The sequence below is a fragment of the Anarrhichthys ocellatus genome, unplaced genomic scaffold (genome assembly GCF_004355925.1).
Source record: "Anarrhichthys ocellatus isolate YVR2014 unplaced genomic scaffold, GSC_Weel_1.0 scaffold8, whole genome shotgun sequence".
NCBI classification, from domain to species: domain Eukaryota; kingdom Metazoa; phylum Chordata; class Actinopteri; order Perciformes; family Anarhichadidae; genus Anarrhichthys; species Anarrhichthys ocellatus.
The window spans coordinates 1,432,746-1,449,245 of NW_022280038.1; the positions used below are offsets into that span (position 1 = coordinate 1,432,746).

Below are 16,500 nucleotides of genomic sequence, written 5' to 3' on the forward strand. Positions count from 1 at the left end.
ATTTTTTTTTACCGTTCAGTTGTACATAGCTCCACCCTCTCACGTCACTTCTGGTTGCAAAAAAACAAGAAAGCGACAGCCAAAGTCAAAGAAGGAGACGGCAAACATCCAGCACTCAGGGCTTCAAAACCGTAGTCCACAAAGCAATGGGTGACAGCACGGTGATTACAGTCAATGTTCATAACTAATGGACAGGTGCCAGATGCCAGAAGTCAATGAAAGCTTGGCGTGGAGTCAAAAGTTCAAGTCTTGAAAGGACACCTCGCTGACCTTAGACCAGTCATGTGGGGAGAAGACCCGGTGCACGACACTCCAATGTGACAGTGCCGAGTATATCCAATGCTTTTCCCGAAGCAAGACTGAAAATTTGCTAAATGCATCCCCTATAGTTGTCTCCATACACTTAGCTCTAATCAACACTGAATCCATTTACTGCGGAGGTGACAGTTACTTTGTGAATCTCATAGGTGCTGCAGTGAGCACTTTGTTTAATCTACCGTGCACGCACACTCCCTTGAGGTTTCCGCAGTCGAGATTAGAACAGCAGGCACTTTCGGTGGGTGTGGCCGGGCTGCATCGTGCACGCAATGGGAACAAACACTGCTCATTTCCACTTGCAGCATGCAATCCCCTTACCAAAGGGAGCAGTTGGCCGTGTTCACATTGGAAATGCATCATCAGCTGTTTAACACGGCATAAACGCAATTGATCGTGCACCAATGATAAAGAAACAACACTAATATCGAGGGGGAGGGCAGAAATACTTCAGTGAACCTCAAAAGGGTCATGAGGCTCAGAGCCATGACGTTTCCAGGCAGGATTTTGTTGTTGTGGGTTCCATGGGGAGAGTTGAAAGGATTGAATGGTTTCATTTGGACCTGGTCAGTCGTGCAGCTTGAGCCCCAGAGTACATTAGAAAAGAGCTGAAGTGATGCTCTTAGACAGGGCAAGGAGCTACTTTGAGTGCCGTGTCTGCCCTGTAGTGCTTTTAACATGCCCCGTGGATCCTTTGGGTTCATTAAGCAGTGTGGGGGTTTGTGTCAGAAGTCTCTCCGAAACCCACTGTGACATGGGGAAAGTGCCCTTGACCGCGAGAAAAAAATAGAACGAAAAGAAAAGAGCTACAGGTAATGCCAGGAGGAAACCCTGAAGGACACTTTCTCTGTAAGCCATTAAGTGAAAAGACAGCCACAATATAAGCCTTGGGGAAGAGGGGAGGCAGAGTCTAAAACAATATTTTAAAACTATATATATATGGTATTTAAAATGTGTTGCAAAAGAGTACTTTTTCTTTTGTAAAATAAAAACTTACAATCCCGTATTTGAAAAGTTTTACTATGTGTGACTATGACTTTTAGTCATAGTCACACAAAGAGATTTCTTTTAATGGCAGATTTTCTACTTCGGAAAAAAACTCAGCACTTTGTCTATTTTTTTTTAGATCCCGGGCTGTTGCTTCTTGCAGCCCCAGTGTGTTGTAATGTGATTTAAGGTGATGATATGCAGAGGCGCCATCCTCGTCTGGCAGACGGGTGCTGCAGTGCGGTATGAAAGTGCTCCCTACGGCAGTGAGCACGTGTTGCTCCATAGCTGCTTCCAACTTAGAATTCACCGGAGATAGACTTAAGTCCGCTGGCAACATACAGAATGCCGCTGCCTTAGATACTAATGCTCTGTTCAATATCCGGGCTGAAATATGAGGAGGTTCTCTGAATCTATTTTTGAAGTTTTTAAAAAAGGCAGTCTGTAAGTGCACCTGAACATGCACTGATAGAGGTTTCAGTGTAAGAAAAGTTTTCACAGGAAATGAGAGGAGTAGAGAAAAATTACATTTGATCCATTATATCCTCCTTTCAAGAGTTACAAAGCTGATCTTAGCTTTCCGTAAATCAGACATGGAATTTCTGTCTCGACGAAGGCTGATGGACAGTTGAAACACCAGGGACAGCGATGGAAGGAAGTCCAAAACTGTTCAATAAAAACGACACAGCTCAGATGTTATATCTATTCATTGTTATACTTTCCCTTCCTTTTTCTTTTTATAGATAATATTCTGGCAGCATCTAATACAAGCTTTCTACACTGCGAGCCGATATCTGATGTGTCACCCAGTGCACTAATATGCACACGCTCACACATTGGTCTGTCCAACCCACAGAGGAAATTGTGCATCTGGATCAATTATTACCATTAATGGAGATGGAAGCAGTGAAGTGCACCATCCTCTCAATCCAATGCAGTAATCAGTCATCTAGGTTGTTTTTTTTAAACTACAGAGGAGGAACTCCTTTAACAAACCATCCCCTTCAGTTTCTCATCACACGGCGGAAATAACAAAGCAGTTAAAGCACTGAAGCAAGAATTCCAAACCAAGGTGGCAAATAAAATGACACATTTGAATTTGTTGTAAAGTTGCACAGAGTAAAGGATACAGGATGTATACAGAGGCATACACTTTCCTTACTTCTGCACAAAATTGGATGCATAAGAACCGACTTCTTTCTTATAAACAGCTCTTAAAACAACAACAAAATAACAGCAAATGGAGCCACCACAAAAAGCACCTGCATAAAAGGGAGGACGTCCTGGCCTGTGATACTACCCAAAACCAAGGGGCGGCCCAGGGTCAGAGGAGATCCAGGGTTTAGCTCCACAGTCTTTGAATGACTCTGGGGTCATGCATTGCTCGATAAATACTGCAATGTACATAAACAAGTGATATATGGTTAATCTATTTACCTGCTGTGACAGCGATGCTGGTGTTGTTTTCACCGTGTGAGTCATCTCGGACACCTACTATAGCAGGGACTACCACAGAGTTGTTTTTGAGTACTTTGGAATGTGTTAGGTTGTCTGTCTGTGGACAGATTTGGTCATCGTGATAGCGTCTGAACTGAAGATGTAGTGCAAAACTTTACAGGTGTGTAGTTCGATTTTTTTTTTTTTATGTTCCAAGAAGGGTGTGGCCTGAGAAAGGGCGCTGGATGTAGGGTGGTAGGAAGATTTTTTACATCATTAATATTATTAATATTAAACTGTAACAATTATGTATTGAATGTCTATTGTTATTCTCTTATTTGTTGGGAATTAAATGCATTGGGTTGTATTACCTTTTGTAAATAAACGGTAACATTCTGGCATATACCGTAAAATCACAGTAAAACCCAGTTATCCTACTATCACATACGGTAAAATACCGTAAAAGTAAATTATGGTAGCTTCACCGTAAAAAAACAGTAAATTATTGGCATCTCTGCTGCCAGTAAGTTACCGTTATTTTACGGTGAAATTGTTTCAAGTGTACCCTTCCATGATAACGTTATCATTAAACCATTTAAAGCACATTGGTTATTACAAAGCTGTGATTGTGGTTAATATTCTGCAAATGTTTGGGGGCTTAAGCCTCATAAGTTCGGCCCTCCGGCCCCTGGATGCCTGAAATCAATATTGGATGTTCAATTTTCCCCCTGTTTCCTTCTGAGCAAATTGGTAGCCAGGTGCCAGGCAGAACTTGGCAGATGCTGGAGTCAAATATATGACTGTCGGACAAGCGCAGTCACAACTCATCACTTTTCACTTCTCTGGGAGAGACAGGTCATCCTGTGGTTATGACACAAACATGAATCCTCCTAACTCGAATGAAGCCATCCCAAAGCGCATCGCCCTGACGGCGGAAAAGTGCTCTGAAACGGATACCAATGCTTCGATCCACGGAGGTTGTTTTTACTTTCCTCCCCCACAACAGAGGCCAGAGAAATATCTTAAGGAAACAAGGCTGCGCAACAAAAACAAAGAAATTATTTGAACAGCATATAAAAGCACTGTACTTCACAGGCAAAAGCACACTCACCCACAGCGAAGCCGGGTGACTTTGCATCGATGCAGTCTGCATTTTTAAAACAATCTCCACGAGCTGTCTGCCTGTCTGAGCATTTGCAGATAATTGGCATATCAAAACAAAAGTGCAGCCGACGGTTCATCCATCCTACATGTCTTCAACGCTTGGCCTAATGCATTTTTTTTGTCCACACCCTCATATTGGAGTGCTCTGCCAGAGGGGATTGGCTGCCTGCGTGGTGCCTTGTCCGTCAATTGATCAGGGGCCCGACTCCGGCTTAGTGCGCCCTCGCTGGAAACCTCAAATGAGGCACGGCACAAACGCATTCATCTTCATCAGAAGAGCACGGGGATAGAGTATCGGGGAGTTTTTTGTGCAGCAGACGCAGGGAGGTGATCGCTATCGCACAATATCTGTGTCCACAATGGAGCTACATTGTAGGCCCTCTCGCCCATACCTAATTAAGTGTTTGCTGCTAAGATGTGCCCACCATGTTTTGCCATTTGCACTTAATTTTAGTATTTTCAGTTGTGTTTTGAATACATTGCGATTATGAAAACTCGACTCCATCGAGTCGAATCCCTCTTTTCTGCTGCATCTCTTTGATAAATCACCACTCCTCGACAAGTCTTACAGACCGCGGTTAAAAACACATTGGACCTTTACGTTTCTGGCCTATGTTGAAATTGGAGGCGTTTGCACGTTGTGTACCGGTCAATACCAAGAAATAAAACAGCCCCGGCAGATGGAGAAGCCTGGATTTATTCTGGCCAGTGTAATTTATTAAACTGTTGCCCATGCCCATTTATCATAATCAACCAAAGGGCAGCAGGGCCAAAAGAGCTATTTAGAGCACCGCAGAGTTATGCCACTGCTGAGTCTGTTATAAGTTTGAGGAAGATTATATAAGGCAAGATTGGACCTCGGGGTACCGTTTGTGTTGGCACGCTATGCATCATTCATTACTTGAGACCTATAGCTTACAAAATTCATCCACAGGTTTACGTCGAAAGTAGACGGTGAATGATGAAAATGAATTTGGCGCGGGCGAGCTTTGAGGTAGCATGGCATCCAGCCGGCCAGATGTGGAGAACATATGGAGGTTTAATACTGATTTTTGAGTAACTGGGTGTAGAAACAAAAAAAGCTGCTTTGCGAGCCACTGAACATTTCAGTTGCACGTCATTTTCCGTAACAATATTCTGCGGGCGCTATATAATTGGCAACTTCTTGCTCTGGGCAGACTTTGGATCCCTACACTATTGATTACAAGTAACACCAGATGCCAGAGTTGGATGAGCGATGAGTGGCGAAAGGATGGGGCTGATGAGTGCGCCATGAGGGGGTTGTTTGTCTTTTGGCCAGGGAGTAGTGTCAAGACTCTCAAAACCTCCAAAAATCCATCAGAAGCTTGCCGCCCGAACAGACTACATGTTCATTAAAGCACATCAGACCTGCGAGCGCCTTCACATCAGAGGTGCTGCTTGATACTTGAATCGATGCAATTATTAAACACTTCTCAATGGCTCTTACGTTGAGAGCCGGTCATAATGAAATGCTTTGATGAACAGCATGCAGATGACACGTTGTTTTATTCATAAGAAAAAAAAAGGTCAATCATTTGTTAATAATACCTTATGAAAGTCACACTCAGGAGCGCATGCACGGATTTCAAGGCCGTTGATTTCCAGCTTATTTTCCAGGCATGTCGGCCGAATACCGCACGCAGCCAACGGCCCCCGCAGTCCCAGCCGCTGCTGTGCTGGTGCCTCTTTAGATCTTCAGTACTTGGGCGATGTTTTGCTCCACTTACACGAGGCAGCTTTGTGAATCTAAAAAGGCTCCACAATGAAAACTCGTGCTGCAGTGGGTAGCAAAGCCTTTCCTCTGGGTCTGCATTAGTGTTCTTGGACTTGTACCTGGAGTCCCCCGCAGCCAAGAGGAGCCCCAGAGAAGTTTTTTTTGTTTTCTCTTTTCTTCTTTTGTCGCCTAACAGCCAGCAGAGGGGGGTGTGCTCCAGTCAGCAGGAGCATGTGAGTGTCAGCTGGTGGTTTTTTTTCACAGCAGCCACACCTTGGAATGAGATCGCTTACTGACAAAACCACAAAAGACATTAATTTCAACGTAAACATTGATTACATTTGCAACATATATATTACTTGTATAGAGAAATACACAAATACCTGTTGTCTCAACATGAAACACACCACTTCTACTTGTGTTTATAATAAGGATAATTCAATATTACATCACAGTCATTGAGCAGACGCTTTTATCCAAAGTGACTTACAATTCACATTCTATAGACCGTAGGCATAGTCTTGCTCAAGGACACATCTAGATGCAACTAGCAGAGCCGGGGATCGAACTGCTGATTCTCTGATTGAAGGACGGCACTGCTCTCCACTTAGCCACAGTCGCTCACATTAACTCTGATTAACTTTAAAAAGCTCATGATAGAGATGAGCACGCCTGGCAGCTTGAGGCTAAAATTAGTCCTCGCCAGTATCTGCAATAGACTTTCCCAAAGTGTTCTACATTTTTTTTTTTTTTACTTGTAGGCCTACTAGCTGTCACTTAGGAAACAAAACTGGAAAAACACACTACCTCTGTAGATCCAAGTGAACCGTCTCCTTCCTGCGCAGTGTAAAGGGCTAATATTTAGAGGGGGGGGTTAAATGAAAAAAAAACAGGACAAAGAAAGCCCTGCAGGGCTTTATGAAATAGTCGGAGATGAATTATGCACATCCACTGGCTTTTGATATCCATCCCACAGGGCTTTTTCTCTTTTCATTAAAGCTCCTATTTTTTCAAACTATTTTTTTTTTTTTTTAGAGAAATGGCGAAATCCTTCAGTTCAAATCAGTGCAAGATTAAACAGCGTATTGTGTGTGTGGTTTTTTTTTCTGAGGCTGATGTCCGTTCACTAGCCGGGGGGCTGAACATCAGTCTAATTTGGTAAGGCCAATGTGTTGAAGTGGCACTTTTGATATTATCACATTGAAAAAAAGACACACGGGACCTCGAATCCATGCAATCCGATTGTAAACTGTAGAGTGTCTGACCACCTGGGACGGTTGTCTGATGCGTAAAACAACCCGGTTGTATTGATGTTAAGCTAAACCCGCCTGCGTCATTGTTAAACGCTGGCAGCAACTGACATACTACAAAGAGCCAGATAGTCCATACAGGCCGGGGGGATGGGTCAAACCAGTGCAAAAATAGAACTTATAGTACATTTAAGTCGCGTAACTAAGGACACTTGTTTGTCATTTGTGACAAACTTCCTGTGAAGATGGACGTTTAAAAAAAAAAAAGACACTATGCATGTCCAACATCCTTAACTGACGCTATAGGGGTACCCAGATCATCATAGTTTGAAGCGTAGGTGTGACGAGTTGGGAGTGGGACCATGTTGCGTAAATCTCGTAGTGGGGGACTCTTGTGTCTCGGTCTCAAATCCAAACCGGCTGGACTGGAACAAATGAACGTGAATAGTCTGGCAAATTCACTCCGATGATTGAACATAAGTGGCTTTAAATAAATTATCTAAATATATCCAATCATCAAACATTAAAAATAAGTCCACGCACGCATGTTTGAGGACTAATACTTTGTGTCTCTATGGTCCAACCATAACTTCCTGATGAAATTAGAAACCGTCTCACTTAAATGCTCAATGCAGCAGCAGTTGAAACAGTCCTCAATTGAGACGTCATTGCCCAATCAAGTGTTTTTAAAAGTCCTTCTTTGGACACAGACATTCTCAAACGCACAGTGGCACTGCTTTCTCAATCATAATAAACAACTAACTCATAATGAATTAATGGTGTTGGACTTCAATGGACCGGCGATGTCTTCGTCTCACATCTCTCACAAAAGCAGATATCCAGCTCCGGTTGCATCCATTACAGCCGTGCACGTGACACCTTGTGCACCGAGAAAAAAGAAAAGACGCCGGGTTGTAATAACGATGGGACGCGGGTGCTCATCCATATTAGAAGAGTATTTAATGAACTCAGACCGTGGAGAAGACACTCCTTCTGCTCCCGGCACTCCGCTTTAGCTCCCGTACTGAGTCTATGTGCGGGAGGGGGGTGCGCACATATCTTTTTACCAGCGTCGCCTCGAAGACACAAAAGACGGCGCTGCAAACGGAGATGTGCTCTGATAGCGGGAGAAGCCAGTCTTGAAGTCGTTGTTTCCGCAGCCGTGCCCGCCCGCGCCCGCGAGGCAGACAGGCACCGACCGGTCCTATGGGAGACTCCGCGGGGATGCGCACGGAGTGAAAAAAAAAAGAAAGGCGAGCGGCATTGTGATTGATCTACCGAGAGAAAAAAAGCATAGGGTCTCGCGCGGCGAGTCATGTTTGCTCCGGTCGGAGCATCGACGCGGCGGCATCAAAGTTGAAGGAGACGTACGTTGTTTTGTTTTATTCACCGGGGCTGCACAGTCGCGACGCGTTCACACCAGCGCCGACCTTTAACTTGCAACACCCGCCCCTCTCCTAAAAAAAAATAAAAAAGAGGCGGACGCGCTGTCCGCGGTGCTGAAACAGAGCGACTTGGCCCATCAAATATATAGTGCGGGAGAGGAAGACGCTCTCACTTCGCACACCTGCTTTCCGGAGCTTCGTGGGTTTTATCCGGCAGCTTCAGCGAGGTGAGTCCGACATGATGCGTTTGCTTCGCTATTTCAGTCTTGTCTCTCCGAGATATCGTGTTACAGCCTTTTAAAAAAAGACTCCACTCTTATCTGCTCGGGTGTATTTGTGTACTGCCTTTGAATGCCTGCATGTGTTTTATTTTGAAAGTTTGATCATATAGATTATAGCCACACAGATACGGTATCAGTCACTGTTGGGCTTGTTAATGCTACAGTAAAAGTAGTGCTAAAGTACCCCCAGATGTCACAGAGTGCCTGTTGATTTCTCTCTTGCCATTAAGTATTTTACTTTGCAAAATTTTCTTTTGGTGTCCATTCCGGTTTTTACTTCCTGCTTTCGAACCTTTTCACACTAAAGTTTTGGAATAAATACGCTGCTCCTCTTCTCCCTATTTTACTTATTGATGCTGTGCATCACATTTACTTCAAACACCAGGCCATGGGGGCCATTGCACAATGGAGCATGTTATTGCCTGTGTACACTGACTGTTGTTGCAGTGAGTTTTCTGCGGCTGTTAAATCTGTTTCGCTCTCACACACACACACACACACACACACACACAACCATCAAGATGTGACAAAAGGGCAGATTCTGGTTTAACGTCGCTGTGTGCATCACATGGCCCGTTATGTGTGTGTGTGTGTGTGTGTGTGTGTGTGTGTGTGTGTGTGTGTGTGTGTGTTTACATTGTGTTGTGCACAGTAAAGAACTCCCAGCAGTGAGTACTGAGGGAGCCAGCGGTTCGTGTCTCTCACTTTGCCGCCTGCTGGTACCTCATAACTTCTCCATGGCACAGCTCCTCCGCTATAGTGGATCCGAAAAATCTATTCACGTTTCGTGTCTTTTAAAAAAAAAAACAGCAATTTTGTAACTGATGACGAAGCTCAGTGACCATTCCACTGTGTTTAATGGCTTCTTATTCTAGTTCTGTTAAGGAAAGATCAGGGCGGAGTCCGTGTGTTCTGTTGTTTGGCGATGTGTCACAAAGGATTGGTGTGTTTCGCTATAGACTAAAATAAGGCCACTGCACGCTAGCCGGCCTCAGGCAGGCATTTTGGGTTATGCCACTTTAAAGCTGCGACTGATTTTCGCTCTCGCGTCTCCAACACGACCTTAAGCTTCGTAGTTACTTTAAAAAACTCTGGATGCTTCCAGGGTGTTGTCTAAAGTAATCTGAATACAAACTGCCAGGGGCCCAAATCCAATGAAATGTAGCTAAATGAGTATCCAATGAGACGGTTTGGAGTGCTACTATGAGCCACTAAACAGTGTTGTAGTACCTCGAGATCGGGCTTTTTGAAGGTCCTGGTTTCGTCTCGGACAAAGACGACTCAGGATTTTAATTCAAGACCGGTCAAGACCACAACTGTGGCGAAATCACTGAATTTCCTGTGCATCATTACTGTGATTGCTCATAGACCAGAAAGGGAAATCCCCACAACAAGAAAATTCACCTCTAGAATGGCTTTTGATGATTTTATCAAGACATTTCATATACAGTAAATATGACAATTAAAGATGCGAATGATCAGGAACATTCATTTGTTTCCCGCGAGTGTTTTTATGGGAATGTTGATCTTTCAGATCAATTCGAGGAGTGCCTATTGTTTGCACGCTCCACACTTCCTGTCCTCAGTGTGTCATACAGTGCGGGAATCGCAATGGTCTGGGTCATCTTGATACACTCTGGTGTCGGCGGTCTGGACTACAACACAGCCCTACTTGTTTTCCTTGTGCTTTTTCCAAACTGCTATACACGCATGTTGGTGGTCTGTTAATAAAGAACAGATTGTTTAGATCTCAGACGGTGTTGTAATTGCAAGTACTTGCTTTAATTCACCACCCATGTCGAGCTGAGAGGGAGTCATCAAAGCAGAACAAGGCCTCCGTTAAAGGTGGGACACTTGTGATTCCTTTCAATAGGCACGACTTCATCTCAAAAGGCACGTTTTCTCTGGTCTTTTGTATTGAAATCGCTGTGGTATTCAGTCAATGAAGTCTGTCAGCACCAAACTCTGTGGGAGCCTGAAGAGCCTGTCGCTATAAAAGACCTGTTTGCCCATTGGTGGCTCAAATCCATCCTCGTCTTTGTCAGCTTATATTAAAGGATGAAATAAATAAATATATATATATAGAGAGAGAGAGTTAGAGGATCTAACAATATTGCATGCAGCACTCTTGAAAAGATTTTGCTGGTATGTGTAAATCTATAACCCGAACCCAAGGACAGACAAGAAAATCCTGCCAGTGTCCATTGCATCATTTAACGCGAGTGTTGCATGCCTGTGCTAGAGGAGACGGGATCTTCTCCCTTAATCCAGCCAAACTTTGTAATTCACGCAGAATAAAGGTGTATTTTATTTTATTTACCCGGAAAGCTTGTTTGAGGTACTTGACCCGTGTGCCAGATTTCGATATCCGCCCCTCACACGCAAAGACAAACCCTCCGCGAGATCATCAAATGAAGCTGTTATTGCTAAGTGAGGTTGCTCAGTGGCTTTTAATCAATTTATCGTGCCGTCTTCCTCTGTCCAAGAGGGACGGGGGAGGCGCAGGTGCCATCGAAGCACAATGGGGGGGGGGGCACACAGCGGAGCTTTGACGTGTACAAATTGTGCTTGAAGATGCCGCGCAGCGTCCCGAGGAGGCTCAAGAAGCTGGCGGGGGGAACCAGCGGAGCGCGGGGGACATTGCACTCCAGATGGCCCTGGGAGGCCAGAGGAAGAGAGCCGGCCAAGCCCAGCTGGGAGTGAGGGAAGCTGGACTGCCGGTGTGTGTGTATGAGTGTGTGTGTGTGTGTGTGTGTGTGTGTGTACGTGATTGTGGGAGGGAGGCGGGATGAGAGAAAACAGGAGAGAGACAGAGAAAAGAGGTATGTCTGTGCGTGCTGAAGGAGGGATTGGGAGAGAACATGAGAGCGAATGAAACAGGCGCCTCTGTGTGTGTGTGCGTGTGCATGGAAGTAGTGAAAGGGAAAGTGTGGGAGGGAGAAGAAATAAAAGAGAAGATGAAGGAGCCTGTGTGCTTGTGTGTGTGTGTGTGTGTGTGTGTGTGTGTGTGTGTGTGTGTGTGTGATTGCAGAGAAAGCATTACTGGGAAAGAAAAGGCAGGAGGGACCAAAAAAGGGGAAGAGAAAAAAAAGGTAACGAGTGTGTGTGTCCCTGGAAATGGTAGTGTATGAGGGATGGGAGAAAAAATGAAATGAAAGAAACCGGTAGGGTGGGATGCTTGTGTGTGTGCGTGTGTGTGCGTGTGTGTGCGTGTGTGTGCGTGTGTGAGCGGGGTGCACACATGTGTGGTCTTATTGCTGACAGTGGTATTCGCTGATAGCATTAAGGAGCAAATTAAAGCTGCACAGGAAAAAATAACATGTAGAAAACAAGTAAAATGGGGTACTAACTGAAAGAGAAATAGTGGTGCGATGTACTCACGTGCTCGACGGAGTATACGCGCTTTAATGGCGCACCGTTTCGGGGGCGCGCGGCCTCCCGCCGCAAGCTCGGATACTCACTCCCCGCTCCGATTGAGAAGACATGCGTCGTATGTGGGACACTTTTTCTAGTCTTTTTGTAGATGACGTTCTCCTACTAAAAAAGTGAAGCCACCTGAGAACGAGTACCGAGCTCGCGGCGGCTTCACAGAGATGACTGACGCCTCGACGTTTCCGTTTGAGGGAAGGCCGCTGGAGAGACGCCGGAGATAGGGAAGCGCGCTTGTTTCATTCCGCCACGTCTGCTCTCTGATGGAATGGAGCATGATCTGCACTTTGATCACGATGAATTATTCCTATCCCAAGCTATAAATATGGTCTGTCTTCAGCACACAATCTCTCTCTCTCTCTCTCTACTTAAACCAGGAATCTGTGCTGGCCTCAGAGTAGCATTCTCCTGAGTGTGTCACTGTGGGCACACTAGTGCTGCTGCTCCGGTTGTCTTCCTCACACTGTGAAGGAACAAGAAGTCCTACCTTTCCCCCATTTACAACAAATCCCATGAACAGAGGAGAAGGTGTACATCTCTGGCATCTTCATTGAGAATGCGTTGATCAACATAAAAACATGCACAACTGAACAACCATGTTCGTGATACGTCTGCTTCCACGGTAACTGGCTGTTGCCATTCCATTCTGTTGTAGTCCAGCGCCAGTTATCGTTCACAGAACCATTGTGTAATGTGTGACCCGTCCGGTGGATCGCAATTACATTTTAATGTTAAAGCATTTTGACACAACACAACACTTTGGGGTAAGCAACAACGTTGGATTTAGCTGATACAGAAGTTGTTCGAGTGAAGTTTTGAAGTTCTTGGAGGGCATTATTGGGGGTGGTTGTAGAGAAGCTGAGTGTACTGGTTGTATTATGCATGCAGAGTGTGGAGGAGTTCATAGTGCACAACAGTCATCCGGACAAATGAATAAAAAGACTCCCTGATTGTTGTAACTTTAAATGTGAGTATTTGTGGGCTGCAGCTAAACTTTTTATTTGTTGGCCATTTTTGTATCATTGTCTGTGTTTTGTCCTCTTGTCAGGTTAGTTCTATCATAAGCAGTTGAAGCACTGGCTAAATGTATTTATTGCTGCGTGATGTTGGTCCATGTGTATTTATTTATTGACAATAAATGCAATTTTTGCAATGTAACACAGTACATTTAAGGTGACTTAATTTTTGCTTTCATCCGAATACATTTTTTTTACAGTGAAATGCCATTAAGGTAACAGTAGTTTTACTTGAGTATACTATTCTAGTACTCTTTCCATCCCTGGTGGAGTGTCACAGCAGATGAGTTGAAATAATTAGGACCTATTTTACATTTCCAGAAGATAGATATACCTGAATCTGATAGAGAGCAACATTTTCTTTCATGTGGCCACCTGGCCAAATATTCACGCTCTTTTAGCTCTGTTTTTGGTCTCTATCAACTCCTGGGGGGGGGGGAAAGCTGCTCTGCAATATGTTCAGTAACTAGTCTCCAACTGTTTCTGTCTGCGGTTTGCTGTGCAGGTAGAGTACAATACGTACAATACTCCATTTCTCATATTGTCTTGTTTGTATAGAGATCATCTTCTAATTTCTTAAAGTTTTTGTTCACAAAACCTGCGGATTTAAATCAAATTCAAACAAAGGAAATGTACTTTTAAACTATTTTAACCTGTAATATTCATACAAGACCTTAACTCTTAAGCGATTGGTCGTGTGTGTGCATTTGTCCGTGAGTGAGTGCGCACCTCTGTGTCTGTCCGTGGCTAATCTCCCAATCTGCTGCAGCAAACTGCTTAATATTTTTGGGTGGCCAGTTATGGCTGCATGCTCGAGGACCTCTCGTGTTTGCAGCAACTCACACTTTCTCAAAACACCTTTTATAGCCAGTTTTATACTGCCATTGAGTGCCTGCTGACTTCTCACTCTCTACTGTTCACCGGACCCGTCGGTAGAGTGATGACACAACTGAGTGCATCTCTGACAGTGACATTCAATTTCAATTTCCAAAAACAAATGGATTACTAAAACGTTTAGCAAACATTACTCAAACACAAGTATATTGTGCATGTATTAGGGACTGCCATACTGTGGGTGTAGATTTCAACAATTTCATAGGCTCCTGTCCTTTTAAAAGTATAAAGGGTTAACTGGTAAGGTCTGAGCATAGTTGGTGTGTTTATTTTAATGTGGAGTGAAGGAGTGAGATACGGGGGATATCTGACCTGATGATGTGTCAATCCTCAGGCTATAGCATGCATTGACAAGCTAGCCACGGCACTGGCAATAACGTCTCCGAGAGGAATAAACAGCAGAAATCTAGCAGTTGATGCTTAATGATTCCAAACATCACACAATTGCAAATCAAGTCTTTGCCAAATGTGACAGGAGTCAACGATTTAACATCTACATTTTAAGAATAAGATGAGCTAATCTGTATTGTTAACAAGAATCAGACAGGTATAATTTTTGATGTTGGCCTTGGATCAGGAGTTGAGTTAGTCTGGGTAATTAAGACATATTTGTATGTAAAGCATGTCCACATGTTTTTTTTGCATCATTTTCATCAGCAAAATCCTGATAGCAGCAGTTTAACCAGCACAGAGACACACAGGCAGATGGAGCTGCAGGCTCTTAGGTGAAAGGTAGATTTGCAGCTACAAAAAAATGAGTAGCATAAAGTAGAGTGAAATACAATATGTCTGTTTTTCATTTGTTCGTAATTAATTAATTCGGTCTGACAAAAAAAGTTTTTATGTCAAACCAGACCCTGCTTTGGATTAATACACATTTAGTGAGCTAGTGGGTAGTTTAGGCAGCAAAATGGTGTATGATTGACTCAGAGTAATGTCATCCAATGCAACAGTGTGGCTCACTGATTATCTTTAATAATTATTATCTTTAATTGTTGTTGGACAACAATGGAGCTCTATTGCCCAGAGGCTTTGGCTGCACAGACAATACATGTAAGCAGGATTGCATTTATGCTGTTTCTAGTGTTTTTATGTTATTAGTTTACAATAAGAAAAACAGAATATCTCCAACCTTATCATTTAAGCAACAGGTCTGTACTAAACATGAATGGCCACACCAGGCGGCAGCCTCCTGGTGTGAAAAGTGGAGCCAATGTAGAAGTGCCTTCAACTTGCATTCTTTCTACTCTGATTGCATAAACATGACTGATTGCATGGAAGTCTATGAGGAAATGACCCTACTTCTCACTTAATTTATTCCCTCAGCAGACATTGTAAACAGGAGTTTATGGTCTCCATCGCTAGTTTCAAGTCTCCTTCAATACAACATGATGTTTATTTAGTACTTCAAATAGACCATAAAGCAGGGTATGCTTTAGTTTTTGTGTTGTTTCAGTTCATGAAAGTTAATTATAACATTTCAGTCTCAGATTCAGCATTCAGTTGTATGAGCTCCACTCTCTTGTGTCACTTCTGGTTGCAAAAAAAAACAAGATAAGCGACGGCCAAAAACCAAGATGGTGACGGAGAAAATGCCGAACTTGAGGCTTCAAAAGCATAGTCTACAAACCAAACTGACGTCATGGTGACTACGTCCACTTCTTATATGCAGTCTATGGGCAGACTCAACACTAATACTTATTAATGACAATGAAAAGTATAATGTATTATCATGGTTGCAATATTTTTCATTTTGGATACACTGTGTAGACTTGGTGCTGTTCAGGGTGTTATGACTCATTACCTTATTGAAATACAAAACTGGGGAACGGACCCATAATTCATTGGAACGCCATCAAACCGGACCGAGCCAGCTGAGCTGGGATTGACTTTTTTGTTAATACATCATCTCTGATTCTCAGAGCTGACTACAAGCTCCTGACTGGCATAATCAAAAGCACCTCTGATGTGTCAGAAACAAACCCACAGTACAATTCTTAAGAGAACATGGACGCAGTGACAAAGAGTGGCTCCGGGCTGTGCTTTAGGAACAGATCAACAGAGACCGCATCTACATCTTTTTATATCAATGCATCCCACGGGGACGTGGCGTGCGCCTTTTCTTAACATCGCTGCTTGCGCCCGAGAGCTGATTTTAAATCTGGGAAAAAATTCCCAGCTCCATTTTGCACAGCGTCTCACACGGCCTCGCCCACACAAAGTGTGGCGCTATCAACCCATCACCTCTAATGGGAACAAAAGGTCACCCCTTAATTATTCATTCGGGATGTCAAACAATGCTTGCCGGCTGTTATTTAGGGCGGGGAGGGGAGACCCAATGAATAATTCAGGGTTCAGGATTCTCTTTCCTCCGGAAAAAAAAAAGGGCGGCGCGGCAGTTCAGGTGTTTATGAGAGTCTTATCTCCATGCAGGAGCCCTCTGTCATTCCCGGGCTGACCTTGGCTGTCACTGCGGCGGCAACATGGGTGGCACGGAAGGTGGCGGGGACTTGTGTTCCTCCCGTATCTGCAGGCCTCCTTCACACAGGGAGAGTGAGTAGGAAGGACTGCAGGGAGCAGGCTGCTCCTTCTCTGAGTACCCCCCCC

The 16,500-nt window shown here is 44.0% G+C and overlaps 1 protein-coding gene across 1 annotated transcript in view; it reads left to right on the top strand.

Annotated features, from left to right (window-relative positions):
* The first annotated feature begins 7,776 nt into the window (after positions 1-7,776).
* Positions 7,777-16,500, top strand: part of chst8 (carbohydrate (N-acetylgalactosamine 4-0) sulfotransferase 8) — a 152,679-nt gene continuing 143,955 nt past the window's right edge. Inside the window, exon 1 of the mRNA XM_031848344.1 lies at positions 7,777-8,500. The gene's annotated coding sequence lies outside the window, so the exon portion shown is untranslated. The remainder of the gene's footprint in view (positions 8,501-16,500) is intronic.